At 42.4% G+C, this 18,963-nt stretch overlaps 1 protein-coding gene and 1 pseudogene across 2 annotated transcripts in view; one reads left to right on the forward strand and one right to left on the reverse strand.

The window, feature by feature from the left end:
- GAB2 (GRB2 associated binding protein 2) overlaps positions 1–18,963 on the forward strand; it is a gene marked incomplete at both ends in the record, with an annotated part of 171,576 nt that overhangs the window by 83,816 nt on the left and 68,797 nt on the right. The window lies entirely within an intron of this gene.
- LOC309965180 (RNA-binding protein with serine-rich domain 1-like) lies at positions 5,064–6,160 on the reverse strand (annotated as a pseudogene). Its single transcript has 2 exons — positions 6,003–6,160; positions 5,064–5,801 (listed from the first exon to the last, which is right to left on the reverse strand). The product of its transcript is annotated as an RNA-binding protein with serine-rich domain 1-like (transcript).

Below are 18,963 nucleotides of genomic sequence, written 5' to 3' on the forward strand. Positions count from 1 at the left end.
CTAGGTACCTCATGTACGTGGAATTGTACAGGAGTTGCCTTTTGTGATTGGTTTATTTCACTAGGCATGAAGTTTGCAAGGTTCATCCATGTTGTTGCATGTGTTGCATTTCCTTCCTTTTTAAGGCTGGATAATATTCCATTGTGTGTATATACTGCATTTTGTTTCTCCCTGCATCCATAGATGGACACTGGATTGCTTCCACCTTTTGGCTACTTTGAATAATGCTGCTATGAACATGGGTATACAAGTATCGTTCAAGACCCTGTTTTCAATTTTTTTTGGTATATACCCAGAAGTGGAATTGCTGGGTCATATGGAAATTCTATTTTTAATTTTTTGAGGAACCACCGAACTGTTTTCTATAGCAGCTACATTACTTTACATTCCCACCACAGTGCACAAGGGTTCCTATTCCTTCACATCCTTGACACATTTGTTACTTTCTATTTTTTTGATAGCAACCATCCCAATGGATGTGCAGTGGTATCTCATTGTGGTTTTGATTTGCATTTCCCTAATGATTAGTGAGGTTGAACATTCTTTCATGTGTTTATTGGCCATTTGTATATCTTCTTTGGAGAAATGTCTATTCAAATCTGCCCCCTTTTTAGTCAGGTTGTTTTTGTTGTTCTCATCGTGTTGAGTTGTAACGGCTCTTTATATATTCTGGATATTAACCCCTTATCAGATATATGATCTGCAAATATTTTCTCCCATTCCATGGGTTATCTTTTTGCTCTTTTGTGTCCTATGATTCACAGAAGTTTTTAATTTTTCTGTAGTTCAATTTACCTATTTTTTTTCTTTGGTTACCTGTGCTTTTGGTGTTATATCTAAGAAATCATTTCCAAATCCAACATCATGGAGCTTTTCCTATATGTTTTCTTCTAAGAGTTTTATGGTTTTAGGTCTTACATGTAAGTCTTTGATCCATTTTTAGTTAATTTTTGTGTATGGTATAAAGGTTCATCTTCATTCTTTTGCATGTGGATATCCAGTTTTCCCAGCACCATTTGTTGAACAGTTATATGTTACCTCATTTTATACGCACAGTAATCCTGGGATGTTATAACTATCTAACGGGTAAGAAAACAGAAGTTGAAATATCCCTGGAGACACCCTAAAAGCAGGGTCCTTTGTAACCTAAGTGGGCCAGAGGTATAAAAGAAGAAGAAAAAGACCATTTATGATATAAAGTGAGAAGAGGGGAATGGAGAGGGAAAAACTTTTATAGGCAGCTAGCCTTGAGCAGAACTTAGGGGTAGACTTCAAGTTCACTTGAGAGCCCTTCTCCTTCTGCCCTTTTACTGTCCTCCTCCCTCATGTGACTGGGCTTCTCTGATTCTCTTAAGGTAGCTCCTTGGTTTGCTGACTCTATTTTTTTTTTTTTTTTTTTTTGGCAGTACACGGGCCTCTCACTGTTGTGGCTTCTCCCGTTGCAGAGCACAGGCTCTGGACGCGCAGGCTCAGCGGCCATGGCTTACGGGCCCAGCCGCTCCGTGGCGTGTGGGATCTTCCCGGACCGGGGCACGAACCCGTGTCCCCTGCATCGGCAGGCGGACTCCCAACCACTGTGCCACCAGGGAAGCCCATTGCTGACTCTTTTGAAATTCTTTTAAGAGGATCATTTATAGCTTTTCCACAGTCTGTCCCAACCTGTTTTCTCAGCCTTCCCTGTGTCACTCCTTTCCTGCCACTATGAACCCTTACTTGAGCTGTGTTAGTTCTCACTGCCACCTTTATTCCACATGGTCATTTTAGTCACTCTGCTTTTAGTGCACTACTGTCTCTCTCCAAGTCCTCATACTCATCTGTGTGTCCCCACAGCATGTGGCACAATGCCAGCCACAGAAGTGGGTGCTCAGTAAATATGTTGAGAAGATGACGAGACAGTTTTTGTTCATCTGTAATCTTGAATGCATAATGATTGTATTCATATTTGTGTTGATAACAGTACTCATTCATAGTGATTATGAATGCATAATCATTCCGCATGTGCATGACAGTCTTACTCTCAGGGATTTTAAAAGATCTTGTGAAATGGTCTCTGCCTGCCGTTGACTGCAGTCCACCTAGGAGAAGACAAAATACTTTTCCGTGCACTTTACTCCTCTGTATAACATGTAGTCCTTGCAGCATTCAGTGAGTGGCAGGGAGGGCTGACCTTAGCCCCGTTCACTGTTAGGATGCTAAAGCATAGCAAAGTTGAGGGGTTTGGCTGAGGTCACCCAGGCAGAAGAAGATTGAGGTGGGATTTGAACCTGGGTGACGGACCAGGCAAGATGCTTAACCACTTCAAGTAGCTCGTTTTGTTCGTCCTCAAAATGAAGATAATATCATGTACTTCCTAGGTGGTTGTGAGGATTGAAAATCAGACAGTGTACATGAGTAAAGAGTTTAGCACAGTACTGGCACATTGTATAGGTGCTCAAATGCTAGCTAGTATTATTTGTCTCTGTATCTGGTGTTTCGTCCCTCTTGTAACACATTGTGTATTACTTTGGAAAAGAGGTTTGCGAGTACCATCACAGTGATTTTGTCTCCGTTTGTTGGGAGTATTAATAGGCACCCCTGTTTACATGTGTGTCCTACGTAAAGTACCTCCTGTGATTCCTGTCTGACTCAGGTGCTCAGTGAATGATTCCTCTACGTCCCTCCTGGCTTTGTGCTTTTATGCATGAATTACAGGGGACTCGATACTTCTGGACTTGATACTTCTAAGTCCAGAGGCTAAGGAATAATCCAGTTGGGAATAGAACACAGACCTCTCTCATAATTTCCAGACGGTGAGTTCTTTTCAGTTACTCTTTCTGCAGTCTCCCCTGTGTTCCCTTCACATCTCTGTGTGTGTGTGTGTGTGTGTGTGTGTGTGTGTGGTAGGTGGATTTAAGTTGGAAGAGTCATTGAGGCGTAGTAGAAGCTAATCTGTACCAATGTCTTATTTGCAGTTTGTAGAGGCCCCACGGCACTTGTGTGATAAATGGTGCTGTGTAAGTTAAAATGCAACTAAGGGTCTCTTCAGTGTTTCTTGAATTAAGTTTATTATGTGTGCTAATTTGCGCCTAGAGGCTTTTGTTGTTATTTGTCGTAGTGACTGCGGCAGTAATGAGCCTGCTCCCAGCATAGCTCAGCACGTGCCCCATAGACAGTTTATTTGCATTTGGCAGGACTCCACGGTGTACCCTGAACAAATGAATCAGCCTATTTGGGGCATGGGAAAAAGGAATCATAGGGAGGCAATGAGTGTTGCTCATGAGCCCCAGTGATCTGAGATGGGGGAATACCAGACAGTTCTTGTTCTGTTCCTACCTGGATTATTGCTTAGCCTATGGAGTATCAAGTCCCTTGTAATTCACCTACAAAAGCACAAAGCCGGGGTGGGGGCATGGGGGTAGGAGGGATTCGTGCAGGGATGGGCCAAGGAAAGGAATCATTCACTGAGCATCCGAGTCAGACAGGCATCACATGAGGCGCTTTACATAAGGCTCACATGCGAAGCAGGAGTGGCTGTTAATATTCCCAATAATCTAGGATTCTGATCCAGGCTCAGGACTATCTGCTTTATTGTAGTGGGTAATACTTTGTTTATCTGGCAGCTGCATTGATCCACACATTTGAAGAACTTAAAAAATCTTCAGAGTGGTCCCAAAGCCAACACACTGACGCTTACACATGACTGATTCTTTTTACAACCTCATAAGATAAACAGAGCAGGTGATACTTTCTTCATGAGTCTTAGAGAGGTCCTGGAACTTTCCTGGGATCACACAATAAATAACAGACTAATGATTGAACCCAGTTTTTCTGATAGATCACCACTCAAAGGTCCTCTAGTTATAAGATGCAACATAAAACAGTGTATTATGTGATAACGTCTTATTTTTAGTTCCTGCTTCTACCACCCTTGTTGAGAGTCTTAATCCTTCAGACCTAAAAAGTTGCAGAAATCCCTAGCTGAGAGATGTAAGGCAGGTCTGAGTTTAAGAGGAGAAGCCTTGGTTAGCAAGAAGAGCCCAGAAGACAGAGTCAGAAGTCCTCGCTTTGGTACCTCATAGCTTTTTATCTATGGTTAAGTTACTTAGCTGCTTCATGCCCCAGTTTCTTCATCTGTAAAATGAGATAACAGTAGTAACTACTCATAGGATGGGTAAGGATGAAATATATATAAAATGCATAGTTCAGTGCCTGGCATAGAGTAAACGTATTTAGTTATTATTCTTACGCTAAACAGCACACAGCTTGGAGAAAACGCAAAATAATCTCCCTCTTGCTTTTCCCATATTTTCCAACAAAGCGCAAACACAACATTATCTGAAATGCTACAAAGTTATAAAACTCAAAACAGAAAATTTACAGTACCGACTATACAATAAAAGCCAAAAAAGCAATGTGCACGTTGCCAAGGTAACCTGCAAGACCACCATGAATACCAGTACAACAGGGGGTTCTGTGATGACCTAGCAGAGCTGGCTCTCAACTCGCTCACCAATTTCAGAGAGAGAAAGGGAGACGTGGGGTGTGCGTGTGCGCATGTGCACGCATGAGTACATGTGCAAAGAACCATTTTGGACAGATAATGGGGTATTTGACCCTAGAGGTCCGAAGAGGTCTCAAGCCGGGGAGCAGAGCCAGGCTAACAGGAGTGACAGCTGCGTCAAAGCATGCCCTTTCCTGAGGGACTCTGCAGGCCACCAGATTGGCCTCAGGTCATCTGTGGAATGGAGAAATGTGCTCCCAGGCTGGGGCTGAACCACCACCTGGAGCCCCCTGCTCATCCCCGCTGGCTTTGCCACCAAACTGACTCTCAGGAACTAGAAACGTGGGAGCTGTCTAGCTAGAAAACTGGAGGGCATCTTTATCGGCATGACCCCAAACCAACAATGCTCCTGCAGCCAGAACTCTGCCACCAGGGCAGACGTCTCAGTTGCTGCCTTCACCTTTGAAACCTGCCCCTGAGTGAGGGATTTCTTTCCTACTGATCCTCCTTCGGCTAGAAAAGTGACAAAGGTGAGTTGGATGGGATGCAGCTCCCAGGGGCGGAGCTTCAGTGGCCCTGCTTATCAGGAGGAGTTGGAGCTGTAGTGGCTCCTGTGATGGCAGCGGACGGGGGACCTGCATGCGCCGCCGAGGGGAACGTGGCCTTCTCCTCAACCGTCGGGGTGACCTGCGCCACATGGGGGACAGTGGCAGCATTCTCCTGGGAGGGCCGACTCGCCTGGGGGTAGCCTAGGCCAGGGGGCCAGCACAGCAGTGGCAGTGGTCCTCCCGGCCAACAACTTGTCCTCTGTCCGTGTGCTTCAGCGCCTTCTTAGCTTCATCTGGTTTCTCAAACTCCACATATGCGTAGCCTTTAGGCAGATGGGGGTGCATCCTTTCTACAGGCACGTCAATCATTCTAATTTTCCCATAGGTGGAGAATATATCCATGATGTGGTCTTGGTCACATTCCTGGTGAGGCTCCCAGTGTGTTCTCTGGTGGGTTTAGGGGACAGCTCTGCCTTTTCCTTTCCTTTTCATCTAATTGGGGTGGTTTGGATTTGGAGCGGGAACGCCGCCTGTTGTCATGCCTGCGCCGAGAAGGACTCGGAGAGCCAGGGGAGCTGCCGGAGCTAGAGCTGCGGGATGTGCTGGAACTTCCTGAGCGGCTCGATGCCGAAGATGAGCTGCAGCCGCTGCTGGAGCCCGAGCCGCAGGTCGAGCTGGACCGAGACCTGGTGCTGCTGCTACCACTGGAAGCGCTGCGCGTCTTTCGAGTTTTTTTGTTTTTGTTTTTGTTTTTTTTCGCGGTACGCGGGCCTCTCACTGCTGTGGCCTCTCCCATTGCGGAGCACAGGCTCCGGACGCGGAGGCTCAGCGGCCATGGCTCACAGGCCCAGCCGCTCCGCGGCATGTGGGATCTTCCCGGACCGGGGCACGAACCCGTGTCCCCTGCATCGGCAGGCGGACTCTCAACCACTGCGCCACCAGGGAAGCCCTCTTTCGAGTTTTATCCCCACCACCGCCCTTCTCGCTTGACTCCTTTATCTTTAGAGCGATCCTTGGACTTCTCATCAGAGCGGTCTTTGCATTTGGTAGGAGAAGGAGCCCTAGTGCTGGACTTGTTATTATTTTCTTTGACTCCTAACAAGCTCTTCTTTTTCACTCCTGATAAATCCATTCTCCCCTTCTGAGGTGTTCAGAGCAGCAATGACGGCCTCACTTAATCTGAACTCTCACTTCTAACTTGAGTCTGAAAAACTATCCCTCATCAACTGCAATTTACACCAAAGTGCAGCATCTCCCATCACCACCCCCCGCCCCCGCCCGCGACCTCCTCCTGCCCTCCTCAGCCGCTGAGGCTGGCCTTCCTATATTTTCTTATTGAAGAATTATTGGGAAATACTTTATCCTTTCCCCCTTTCCTCCTCCTTCTCTTCTTCCTCCACCTTTTCCTCTTCCTTCATAGGACGGCCTGGCTCAGAGCTTACATTAAACACCAGGGGGCATTCAGTTGATTGTAGCATTCATTGGATTCAGGGCGTCTTACATAGTGTCCTGCCTTGTGACATAGACGTGGAAAAAGAATTGTTTCCAAGCCTAGAGTTGGGAGGGAAGTCCGTATTCTTAGTCATTTGCAGCAAGACATGAAGCTGATTTCTATCAGTAGCTCCAGAACTGCACAGCGTTATTTGTTAGATACAACTGTCAGTAGAACTCACCTCTGCCTCCTTCCTTGTGTCTCCCACCCCGTCTCAGTGTCTCAGATATCCAGCCTTTGCCTAAGCTGGCCTGAGCTTCTGGTAGGAACCTCTCTCAGGACCTACCATCCCCTGTCTGGTTACCACCTCTCCCTGAGTCCAGGTGTCTAACACTTTCTAGGTGTCTGGCTACTCTGGTAAACTAATTGCATCTTAGGTATTTGTGAAAAGAAGTAATGAATAGACAAATGTATTGAGGCAATATGAAAGCAATACAATAACCAGTACCAAGTCATTAACACCCACTGCCTGGCCCAGGCCTGGCGCAAAGCAGTGGCTCAGTGAAGATGTTGCATAAATTATTACTTTTAGTGTAATACATTTGCTCTCCTAATCATGTGTTTGAAGCCTAGTCCAAATGCTTCCTCCTTTGTTAGGCTGTTCTCATATCAAATATAAACTTTCCCACTTCTATACTCTAACAGAATTTTATAGGAAAGTTTAAAACGTTTATATTCTTTATTTAGGGAAAGAAAAAAAAACAGCCTTTCACTTCCGGTTCTGACAACAACGCTGTCCAGATTATCATCTTCATTTTATAGTTGAAGCTTGGTGATATGAAAGATCCCAAGTTCGTGCAGTTCATAAGTAGCAAAGCTGACTCCAAAACTTACTTTCAGCTATTAAATTGTTCCTGTTGCAATATGGTACACAGGTGAATGTGTATTTTATTTAGTTGTGTTCACCACTGGAATAGAGGCGCCTTTACTCTAAGGACTGTCTCCTGCTGCTGCCTGTGCTTCCCAGAGCTTCACATATAAAACATGTCTTAAAGCAAAGTGCCAATTTTAACAGGGTCTTCAGTGCTGGAATTAAAGGGATGGCCAATGGCAGAGTTTCGTACAAAATCAGTGTAGAGAGAGAAAAAGTTTGTGCTTATATAGAGAGCTCCCTAATGAGCCTTCTTAATTTTTTAAGATGGACCATAGGGCATACCCCTGCAGGTACTCTTTCTGATGGTTTGTACCACTGAATATGTCCTTTACCCTTTCCTGTACCTGAAGTTGCAGCTATTAACATGTAGCACAAGCCTCAACAGAAGTGATGGTTGAATGCTACACGTCCTGGGCCACGGTCCTCCTCGGCTAACTGAGACTCATCACTACTAATATCTGGGTTTCTATTAATACTGTCTTTTCACTGTGAGCTAATTTAAATCTTCTGTTCTCTAAGCTGTTCTTAACCATACGTTCTCAGGCCTGGGCCTGGTTCCCAACTACAGACCATAACTCTCCATTTTGGCTTTTGGACTTCAGAAGTAATAGGAATTCTGCCCCTATTGCTTCTCAGAGGAGAGGTGGAGCTCTATTGGAATTTTGGGTGGGACGCTTCTTGGTTATGCAGGACTGCCCCATGCCCTGTTTGAGGTTAGTATCCCTGTCCCCTGCCCTCTGATGCATGGAGTGCTCCCCAATCATTGTGACAACTTACCCCCCACCTCACACACAAACACCTTTCCACACCCTGGAGGGTGCGATACTGCCACTGGCTGAAAGCCACTATAACCTGACACCTGTCTCTGCCACCTTGATCCCCCTTGACTTCAGTCTCTTTCCAAGGTGGAACTAGGACTGGGGATGTTCCCCTCTACATCTTGAGAAAAGAAGGTTCCTCAACTTCTCCAGAGCTCCCATCTTTGTGGAGAGACAAATTAAGGCTCTGATACAAGATGTCTTTGGGGATTGGGCTGCTGAGACCAACTGAATGTCACTGTTACTCTATCAAGACAGTTTTAACCCACAAAACAGGTTTTTATTCTCTTAAAATCACATGAGGGTTGAGGGGCGAGGATGCTCAGGGAATGGGGAGTGACTGTTCATGAGTAAATGACTATGGGGTTTCTTTTTGGGTGGTGAACATAGTCTGGAATTAGATAATGGTGATAGTTGCACAACCTTGTAACTATAGTAAAAGTCACTGAATTGTCCACTTTAAAGAGTGAATTTTAGAGTGAATTCACATGCTATGTGAATCATATCTCAAATTCTTTTTGTTGCATGAGTCTCCTGCTCTTTGTGTTTTTCCTGCCTAACATCTGGCTTCCCAAGCTTAAAACTTAAAAAATCTGACAGTCACGATTCGTTCCTCTCCTTTCCTTTCTATTTCTAATGGGTCACTGAAACCTAACTTCTAAGTAATTCTCAATACCCTTTTCTTTTCCTCTCTGTCCCACTACCAGTGACCTTACTCAAGCTCTCTTCCCTTGCCTGTACTATTGTGACCAACTCTTGATTTCTCTCCTTGTCTTCACACTCTGCCCACCTCATCATCCTTCCAGATGCTTCCAATTATATATTCTACAACATTTTATTGTGAAATACAATACAATGCAAAAAATGTATATAGCATACAGTTCAATGAAGGAAACACCCACATTACTACCACCCAGGCCAAAAAAATGACTGCACCTCAGAAACCCCTGTGTGTCCCTTCCCAATCATCTCCTTCTTACAAACCCCTGTGTGTCCCTTCCCAATCATCTCCTTCTTACTCCACCCCTGTCCCCGCTTCCAGGTACATAATGACTTCTGTGGTAATCACTTCCTTGCTTTCATTTATAGCTTTACCATGTGTATCCTTAAGCACTATGGTTAATTTTGTCTAGTTTTGAACTTTAAATGAAATCACATTTTCAACCTTGCTTTCTTCTCTCAATTTCATGTTTGTAAGACTTTTCATGTTGTATGTAGCTCAGTTAGATTTTCTTAAAGCCTAGATCTGATCCTGTTTCTTCCCATCACCTAGATGATAAGTCCACGCTCCTTGGTGTGGCTACATTCACGGCTATCCATGATCTGATCTTAAACCTTTCTCTCCAGCCTCATTTGTGATGACCTCTCCCCCTACATCCTTTCCTGCAATCATACATAAGAACTTGCCATCTCCAGAAGATGCCACGTATTTAGATGCTTCCTTATGCTTAAAATACGGAATCTCTTCCTGCCTTTTCACCCTGGCATATTCTTTGACTCCTTTCTCAAGGTAGAGTAAATCAGTCTCTTTTCTGTGTTCCATAATTATTATAATTCTTTATCCTTTTTAACACTGTCTGCATTAGGATTACAGATAGTGGTTATTGAGCATGCACGGTGAGCCAGGTGCTGAGATTGGATTGGTACTAAGTAGATGCTCAATAAGTTTTACTTTCTTCCCCACTTTGCACAGTGTATGTTTGATCCTGCAGTTGGATTCTTTGGGGATGGCAGCATTCCACCTTTAAATCAGCAGCGTAAGAGATGGCAAACTACTTTACCTCCTCTGGAGCATCATTCTGAAACCTTTCCTGATAGTCGACTTTCTGGCTGAGGTCAGCAATCTCTCAGGTATTTGGAAGTTCCAAGAGGCTTTTGTGCCTAAAGAGGAATAACATCATCCTAATAGATGACACTAAACATTACTTGTTACTTACAGACTTGTTTAAATTGTCTTAATTGCCGTTACAAGTTTAATTTGGCTGATTCTCTTGAATACATCAAAACCCTTAAATAGTAAATAAGACATATACAAATACAGTGGTTACAAACCTTATGTGTATACTTATGCTTCATCTTATTCGAAAACATCAACACCTTGGGCTTAATTAATTTCTTCATTATTTTGTACTTATTTGCATGCTGTACTTACTTTGATATCATCCCAAGATTTAAGTTATAATTTTGACTTTCCCAGGCAAATAACCTTTTCCAGGGAAATAAGCAGGAAATCGCCTGACCAGAAGAAAAAGTAAAAGGAACACTTTTTCAAATTGGCAAAGTCCTGCTATGCAGTTATAAACTAACTGATCCTTGGTTGGGGTCCATGGCTCGGTCTCTTCACAGTGTTTTGGATCCCTGCCACTGTTTATGAGGCCAATTTTCATCTTTCTAGATAAACTTCAGTTGCTACATTAATACGACCTTGAGTTCATGCTTTCACACAGGTTTTATCTTCTTATAATCTAATTTCTTCCTTTGAAAGGAGGAAATTTTAGTCTCTTGCTTGGCCAGGGTTATAAACACTGTCCAACCATTATGTGACAGTGACCTGAATGTTACCATTATTCAGAACCTACTGCTTATGCTTCAGCAAACACATCACTGCGATTAGTGATGCATATAGGAAAGTGGTCCTCAGAGTGTGATTCCAGACCCAGCAGCATCAACCAGCATCTTTTGATCAGTTGTTTGAAATGCAGGTTCTCAGACCCCACCCCAACCTCAGCCTTCTAGATCAGAAACTCTGGGGGATGGGTCCCAGGCATCTGCATCTCAGCGTGTCCTCTGGGTAATTCTGATGCATGCTAAAGTCTGGGAACCACTGCTAGAAGATGAGAGAATAGGAGTTCATGAAGTCAGCTCTGCTCTGCAAGCTTAAGTATTATCTGGGAACATTATGTTGGACCCTCATTCTATCGGGCTGGCCAAAAAGTTCGTTCGGTGAGCGAATACATTGTTCAATAAAATTCTTGGTGAAAATGAAAACGTGTCTCTTATTTTTACTTAAAACTGAATGAACTTTTTGGCCAAACCAATGCTTGGTGAGTATTTGTGACCACCAGTGCTTTTTAACCGTTAGGCGGCCCCCCTTTTGTGAGCTATTATGTGTGACCACCAGTGCCCACCAGTCCTTCCCAGTCTTTCTGTGATTTCCACTTCTTCCTGTAATTCCTCCTTATTCATAGTTTCCTGTGTATATTCTTTCTCTGCTTATACAGATAGAAACAGGCACACATCTACACTTTATATCAGCTATATTGTGTAATAGAAGAAAGGAAAGTCCCCTGTATTGACTGCCCTTCTTATCAGAATCAATAAAAATACCCAAAAAACCACAAAAACCCTATTATAGTCACCTTCCTTTTGTATAAAAAAACTTTTGTACACTTTAATCCTTTGGATATTATGAACTCATAGTTTCACAGCCTCAACTTTTAATCCTAAAATGTTACAACTTGGCCATTGAGAATGCCTTTAAATCTAGTCCTTTTGACTTTAAGTATCCCTGACATTTTCTTCTCTGTGTATTTTAAAGAACCCTTGCTTTTATTATTGAATAAACAGCACATTCAGACCTATCCTAATTCTTTTTTTTTTTTTTTTTTTTTTTTTTTTTTTTTTTGCGGTACGCAGGCCTCTCACTGCTGTGGCCTCTCCCGTTGCGGAGCGCAGGCTCCGGACGCACAGGCTCAGCAGCCATGGCTCACGGGCCAAGCCGCTCCCGCGGCATGTGGGATCCTCCCGGATTGGGGCACGAACCCATGTCCCTTGCATCGGCAGGCGGACTCTCAACCACTGCGCCACCAAGGAAGCCCCCTATCCTAATTCTTTTTATTCCACAACATGGAATCAACTCCCCTCCAAGAGTTCTGATTCCTTTGGTGGAGAATAATAGCAAGGACCTACATCCAGGACTGCAGGTACACATGAGAGGTGGTGGTGTTCACGAAGCACCCTTAGTGACAGTTAGAAAGTTATTTTTTCAGTTATGAGTTTTATATATGGGGCCATACCTAACTTTTCTTAGAGTGTGTGGTTTTACTGACCACTAAGACACTGTCCTACATAGACATCAGGAGATCATTTTAGTTACCTGCTCTGGTCTTTTGCACTGAATTATGCCCAAATACAGGGGAGATGAGAAGCCCACGTCCCAAACAATTAGAAGATAAAGTTCATATTTGTACATAATGCTTTTTTAAAAACATATGTACCTTGCCTTATTTTTTCCTCTCCATAACCATGTGAGGTAGGTGAAGTTTGTTCCATTTTACAGTTGAGGAAACTAAGGCTTACAGAGGTTAAGTGACTCATTGGGGTCACACAGCTAGTAAGTGATGCCAGGAGTTTGAACTCACATCTTCAGGTTCTAAATCCTGTTTATTTTCCACTGTACCATGCATCTTTTCTGTATCTGCCTTCCAGAAGCTTACAAAACACTTGTGCATCTGAAATAACTAGATAACATTCCTGATGAAACTTGGAGCTATTATAAACCAAGGACTGCTTACAAATAATCTCTACTTATAATCCTTTTAGATAAATTTTCTGGTGTAATTTCAATCTGTGTTAATATTTTAGAAAGTATATAGGTTTGGATTTGGTTGGGATTAATAAGTTATGTTATATTCCAGTTTATGGAAAGCTCTTTCAGTTCAGGGTGCAGTAAAGTTGAACGTTCTAACAAAAATAAAGTGCGAAGTTTCTGTAGAGGGCAGGCATGGTGAATAGGTATAGGGGTTTTAATACAGGGGTATGCATTCTAGATATTAAACTGCTGGACTTCATTCTGTATTTTTTTACTGCTACAGTGGAACATTATTTGTTCAGAGAAGGATTAAGGTCAGAAATGGTTTGTTTCACTCATAGAGTTTTATTTAGAAAGGCACCAGGGTTAAGCCTGGGAGATACTTGAGGAAGGCGTAGCTCCCCAGTTGGAATCTGCAAACTTTTGTCCTGAAGTCGTGGAAGAAACTGAGACTTTGGGAGAGTTTCTAGGGCCCCAGAGAGCCCTATGTCACAGAGTCAGGGTGCTTCAAGATGGAAAATTATCTAAGAGCTGAGTGTCGATTCTAATATTTATTCAGCTGCGTTGATCACACAGACGCAGGTAGAGAGGGTACCTAGAAATAAATGGAATAGGTGGGTTTTACTTCTTAAGATGAAAAGGTCCTGGTTCTTCTATTTCCAGAAGTGGTCAGCACACACTTCCACACACAGAGACAGCTCTGAATCAACTAAGTGACCAGCAGTAGCTTGTAAAGTAATAAGGCTTCAGGGCACCAGAGCCCCAGTGTGCCACCTCCCCTTCCCTGTGGAAGGCTCTGTACCACATTCAGGATTCATTCCTATCCTCAACTCTCATCTCTCCCATCAGTCTTACATCTTAAAGTAAATATAAGTTTTTGTAGACCACTGCTAGGAAATTTTTGCAATTTAAGAGATAGGTTGGATATGTATATCAGGTCACCACGTATATCAAGTACACTTTAAATATCTTAAATTTTATGTCTTTATACCTCAATAAAGCTGAAAAAAATTAACCACAAAAAAAACTTTTTTTAACGTCAAAAAAAATATTTTTTAAGGTAGGACTCATTTTAGAATGAAAGGCTTTGGGTTCTATTTTTAAAAAATAGTATAACAATAAATGGCATGGTATAAAGGAAACTTGGATTCTTCTAGCTCTGTATGAGTTTGTCAGGTCATTACTATTTTCTGGATGAACGTTCCTTCATCTACAAAATGATGATGGTGATAGCTTTCTTCATAAGACAATTTTGAAAATACAAAAAAGAGATTTGTACTCTGAGAGCCTATCAGTATTGGGTCCTCCGCCAGCATATTCAGTTCAGCTGTTGCTTTCTGAAGGGGAAGATGAGCATGGTCCCTGCCTTTCCAGAGAGTTTCCCAAGTGCATTTTAGTAGAATCTTAAAGGATTAGTAGTATTTGACAGGGAACACCTCAAGAGCACACAATTGCATGGCTACTTGGGTTAAAATACTTCATTCTGCCTGGAGTCTAGGATGTTTGTGGGAGTAAGATTGGACAGAGGGAAAGGAGTAGCAGGCAATTACAGGAAGCAGTTTGAGACCAAATGAAAGAAGGTCCTAGAATATTATCCTGATTAGTTTGGACTTAGTACTGTAGGCCCACGCCTTCCAAATTTTTTTATATCATATCACAAAAAAATAGCATTTTAATGTCAGACTGCAGGTAGCTTGTGACCAGAGGAGACTAGGCCAAGGACTTCAGCTTTCCTAGGACTGGAGTAATCAAAACCTTTCAATAACTTGGCACACACTCTCACTGGTTGAAAAGTGCTGCTAGGCAATAGGCGCCTAGTTAACAAACTTCAGGAAAATTCTCTCTTTTTCCATTTCTCCAGAGTCCCAGACTGTAATGTGACTTCAACTCTTTTGATTCCTGCATTAGAACTAGATCTCGGTGGAAATAGAATACACCAAAAATGGACCAGCCCATTACTATAGATCCTGCAGATATTAAAAGATAATAGAAGATTAGTAGTTGCTAGGGTCTGGGAAGAAGGGGGACTGAATAGTGGCTGATAATGGGTACAGGATAGTTTTGGGGGAGATGATATTGTTTGGGAATTAGATAGCAGTGATGGTTGTATAACATTGTGAATATACTAAAAAAAATTTGAATTGTACACTCTAAAAGGGTAAATTTTATGGTATGTGAATTATATCTCAATTTTTTAAAAAAACGATAATAGAATATTATTAACAGCTTTGCCTGAATAAATTTGTTAACTTATATGCTATGACAAATTCTGTGAAGGACACATATTTTCAAAGCTGACACCGAAGAAAGTAAAATTCCAAATAGCCCTGTATCTATTTAAAAAATTAACCTATAGTTAAAAACCTCCCACAAAGAAAACTCCAGGCCTGATGGCTTCTCTGTTGAATTTTAAGGAGGAAATGATATCACGTCCATTTCTTTCCAGATTGATCTCTAGATTCAATGGAATCCCAATCAAAATCTCAGCATTTTGGTTTTTGTTGCTGTTGTTGTTTTTGGTAGAAATTGACAGGCTGATTCTAAAGTTTTTATGGAGATGCAAAGGAACTAGGATACTCAAAACAACTTTGAAAGAGATGAGCAAAGTTGAAGGACTCACATTACCTAATTTCAAGACTTACTGTAAAACTGCAGTAATCAAAACAGGGTGGTCTTAGCAGAAGTATATATAGAGAGAGATCAATTGAACATAATAGAAAGTCTAGAAATAGACCTACATCCATTTGGTCACCGATTTTCAACAAAAGTGTCAAGGCAATTTGATAAAGAAAGGGTACTTCTTTTCAACAAACACTGCTGGAATAGCTGTATATTCATGTGGAAAAACATGGACCATGATCCTTATCTCACTCTGACCCAAAATGGATCATAGACCTAAAGATAAAAATTAAAGTTATAAAACTTCTACAAGAAAAGGAAGCAGAAAATCTTTCTGACCTTGAGGTAGACAGAGCTTTCTTAGACAAGAAATATAAGACATAAAAAAGCCTGAACAATGGGCTTCCCTGGTGGCGCAGTGGTTGAGAATCTGCCTGCCAATGCAGGCGACACGGGTTCGAGCCCTGGTCTGGGAAGATCCCACATGCCGCAGAGCAACTAGCCCCATGAGCCACAATTACTGAGCCTGCGCGTCTGGAGCCTGTGCTCCGCAACAGAGAAGCCGCGATAGTGAGAGGCCCGCGCACCGCGATGAAGAGTGGCCCCCGCTTGCCGCAACTAGAGGAAGTCCTCGCACAGAAACGAAGAGCCAACACAGCCATAAATTAATTAATTAATTAATTAATTGCTTTAAAAAAAAAGCCTGAACTATTTAAAAATGATAAATTGGACAAAATTAAAGACATTTGCTCTTTAAAAGACACCATTAAAAAAGTGATAAAGCAAGCCACAGACTGGGAAAAAATATTCTCAATACATATGTCTGACAAAGGACTGTATCCAAAATATATACAAAGAACTCTTAAAACTCAATAATAGGGCTTCCCTGGTGGCGCAGTGGTTGAGAGTCCACCTGCCGATGCAGGGGACACGGGTTCGTGCCCCGGTCCGGGAAGATCCCACATGCCACGGAGCGGCTGGGCCCGTGAGCCATGGCCGCTGGGCCTGTGCATCCGGAGCCTGTGCTCCGCAGCGGGAGAGGCCACAACAGTGAGAGACCCGCATACCGCAAAAAAAAAAAAAAAATCAATAATAAAGCAAAAACCTCAATTTAAAAATGGGCAAAAGATTTGAACAGACATCACAAAGGAAGATAAAGAACCAATAAGCAAATGGAAAGATGCTCAACATCATTCGTCATCAGGGAAATGCAAATTAAAACCACAATGAGTTGCCACTACACACTCACTAGATTGGCTATAATGGCTAAGTGTTGTACAAAAACTACAGTGTTCACAGATTGCTGGTGGGAATGCAAAAATGGACAACCACTTTGGGAGACAGTTTAGCAGTTTCTTATAAAATTAAGCGTATACTTACCATGTTACCCAGCCATTCTGCTTCTAGGTATTTACCCAAGAGAAATGAAAGCAGGTTCACAGAAAGACTTCTACATGATTGTTCATGGCTGCTTTATTCATAATAGCCCCAAACTGGAAACAATGTAACTGTCCAGTAATAGGTGAATGGTAAACATATATGGTAACTCCTTAAGATGTTATACTATCAGCAATTAAAATCAGCAGTTAAAAACTGATTCATGCAGCAATCTGGATGAATCATAAAACTTTATGTTGTACGTAAGAAGCCAGGCACAAAAGAATATTTACTGTATGATTCTGTTTCTGTGATACTCTAGAGAAGACAGATCTAATTTATAGTGACAGAAAGCAGATCATTTATTGCCTGGGGCCAGGTGGAGTGGGGATTAATCTGGAAATGGCACAAGGGAACGCCTTGGGGTGATGGAAGTGTTCTGTCTTGATTGTGGTGGTGGTTATACCGTGTATACATTCATCACAACCCATCTGCCTGAAGTCTTAAAATGGGTGAATTTTGTTGCATATAAATTATATACCTCTGTAATGTTGACTTTTAAAAAACAAGGGGGAAAAAAAAGGAAGCATTAGCCCAGAGGTCATTCTTCTAATGCTATATACTGACTTCTTATAAATTAAACAAAAACCTTTCTAATAAATCATATGGAGGTTGTGGAATAGCCTCCATACGGGAATGTTTTTCAGATATATGTAGTTCAGGCAGCTGGATGGATGTAAATGAGGGCTCCCAGGAGGCAGACAGGGCATTTATTTGAGCACCTGAGTTAATCTTTGGAATTAGGTTCGGTTTCTCCTTCCACCTTTTGAATTATTTCCCTGCTTTTATATTGAGTGCTGTGATTAGGGAAGGAAGCCAGGCTCCAGAAGGGCCCCACTCCCAGTTCATCTTGTACCTTAGAAGTAGCTTTTCCTGTATTTGCTCATAACCAGCCAGTTCCAGAAAGCACTGGATTTTATACCCTTATTCATGTATATTCACAATCTGAGTACCTTAGGGAGAGTCACTCTAGTACAAGGGGCAGGAAGCCCTACTTGACATTTCCAACCCTTTGTCTTTTCCTGGGGTCTTAAAATGGGGTCAGAAATTGAAGGTAAGTTGGAGATCCAGAAAATCAACACTTGTGCTTTATAAATGGGGAAACTGTGGCTCAGAGCAGAAAAGTGGTTTCACCCCCGCCCAGCTAACTGACTAGAGACGGAGCTGGAAGTATAACCCAGATCTCCATGATCCACTTCTTCCTCCAGTGCAACTTCCTAAATTATAACTGCATTTTATCAACCATCGTGAACACTGTAGTTCAGTGTTTCTCAAAATGGGGTTCTTGGACATTGTGTAGTAGAGTCATTTGGGGTTTGTATCCCTGGACCCCACTCTAGACCTGCTGAGTCTGAATCTCTATTGGGACTGGGACCCGGGAACATCTACATTTAAACAGGTGTCTCAGTGATCCTGCTGCACAGGAAAGCTGTTTTTTTTGTTTTTTTTTTCTTTTTTCTTTTTCACAGGAAAGTTTTAAATACCACTGTTGTTTAAGAAAGTGTGAAACCAGGTCTTTAGGGAAGCCAAAGCCTGCTGAGTCTTCTACTCTTTGATTACTTGGGGTTGGGGAGGTAGATGAGAGAAGACTTTGTCCTAGAGGAAAGGAAACATTTTAACTATATTTGTGGGCATTATTTGTCTACCCTTCCCCCAACTTTGCCCTGATTTTCCCTGGTAACCTTCACTTAATTCAGTTCTTTAAATACAACTTAGATCAGAGCATTCAAGGACATGAAAGAGAGGTTCTTCGGTGAAATGACCTTTGTTTCTCCAAAATGCAAAGGGTTGGCAATGACTCATTTGTTGTTTTGTCAATGGGAGAGGTAATTTCACTAATGGATTCCCTGAGTCCTCTGCAGAAAGATTGACCTGGTCTTTGGGGAATCAATCTCGAATTCAGTCAATGTAATCACTGATACAAGCCTCTTTGGTTTCCCAGATTGTGACCCTCTCCCTCTCACACATGTCAAATTCATTTTACCCCTTTGTTTAGGATGCAGTAGAGACAAAGAGCGGGTAGCGTGCACCATGAGAGGTTGTCAGAGAGATGTGGCTGTGGTTCCCTTCCCCACCATAAGTCATAACACAACACCTGTGTGCTCAAGCTGGAATCTTGGAGTCTTTCTTTATTCTTCCTTCTACCATATCCCCCATATTCAGT

This window comes from Leucopleurus acutus, assembly GCF_964270905.1.
Source record: "Leucopleurus acutus genome assembly, chromosome: 8".
In the NCBI taxonomy this organism is placed as follows: domain Eukaryota; kingdom Metazoa; phylum Chordata; class Mammalia; order Artiodactyla; family Delphinidae; genus Leucopleurus; species Leucopleurus acutus.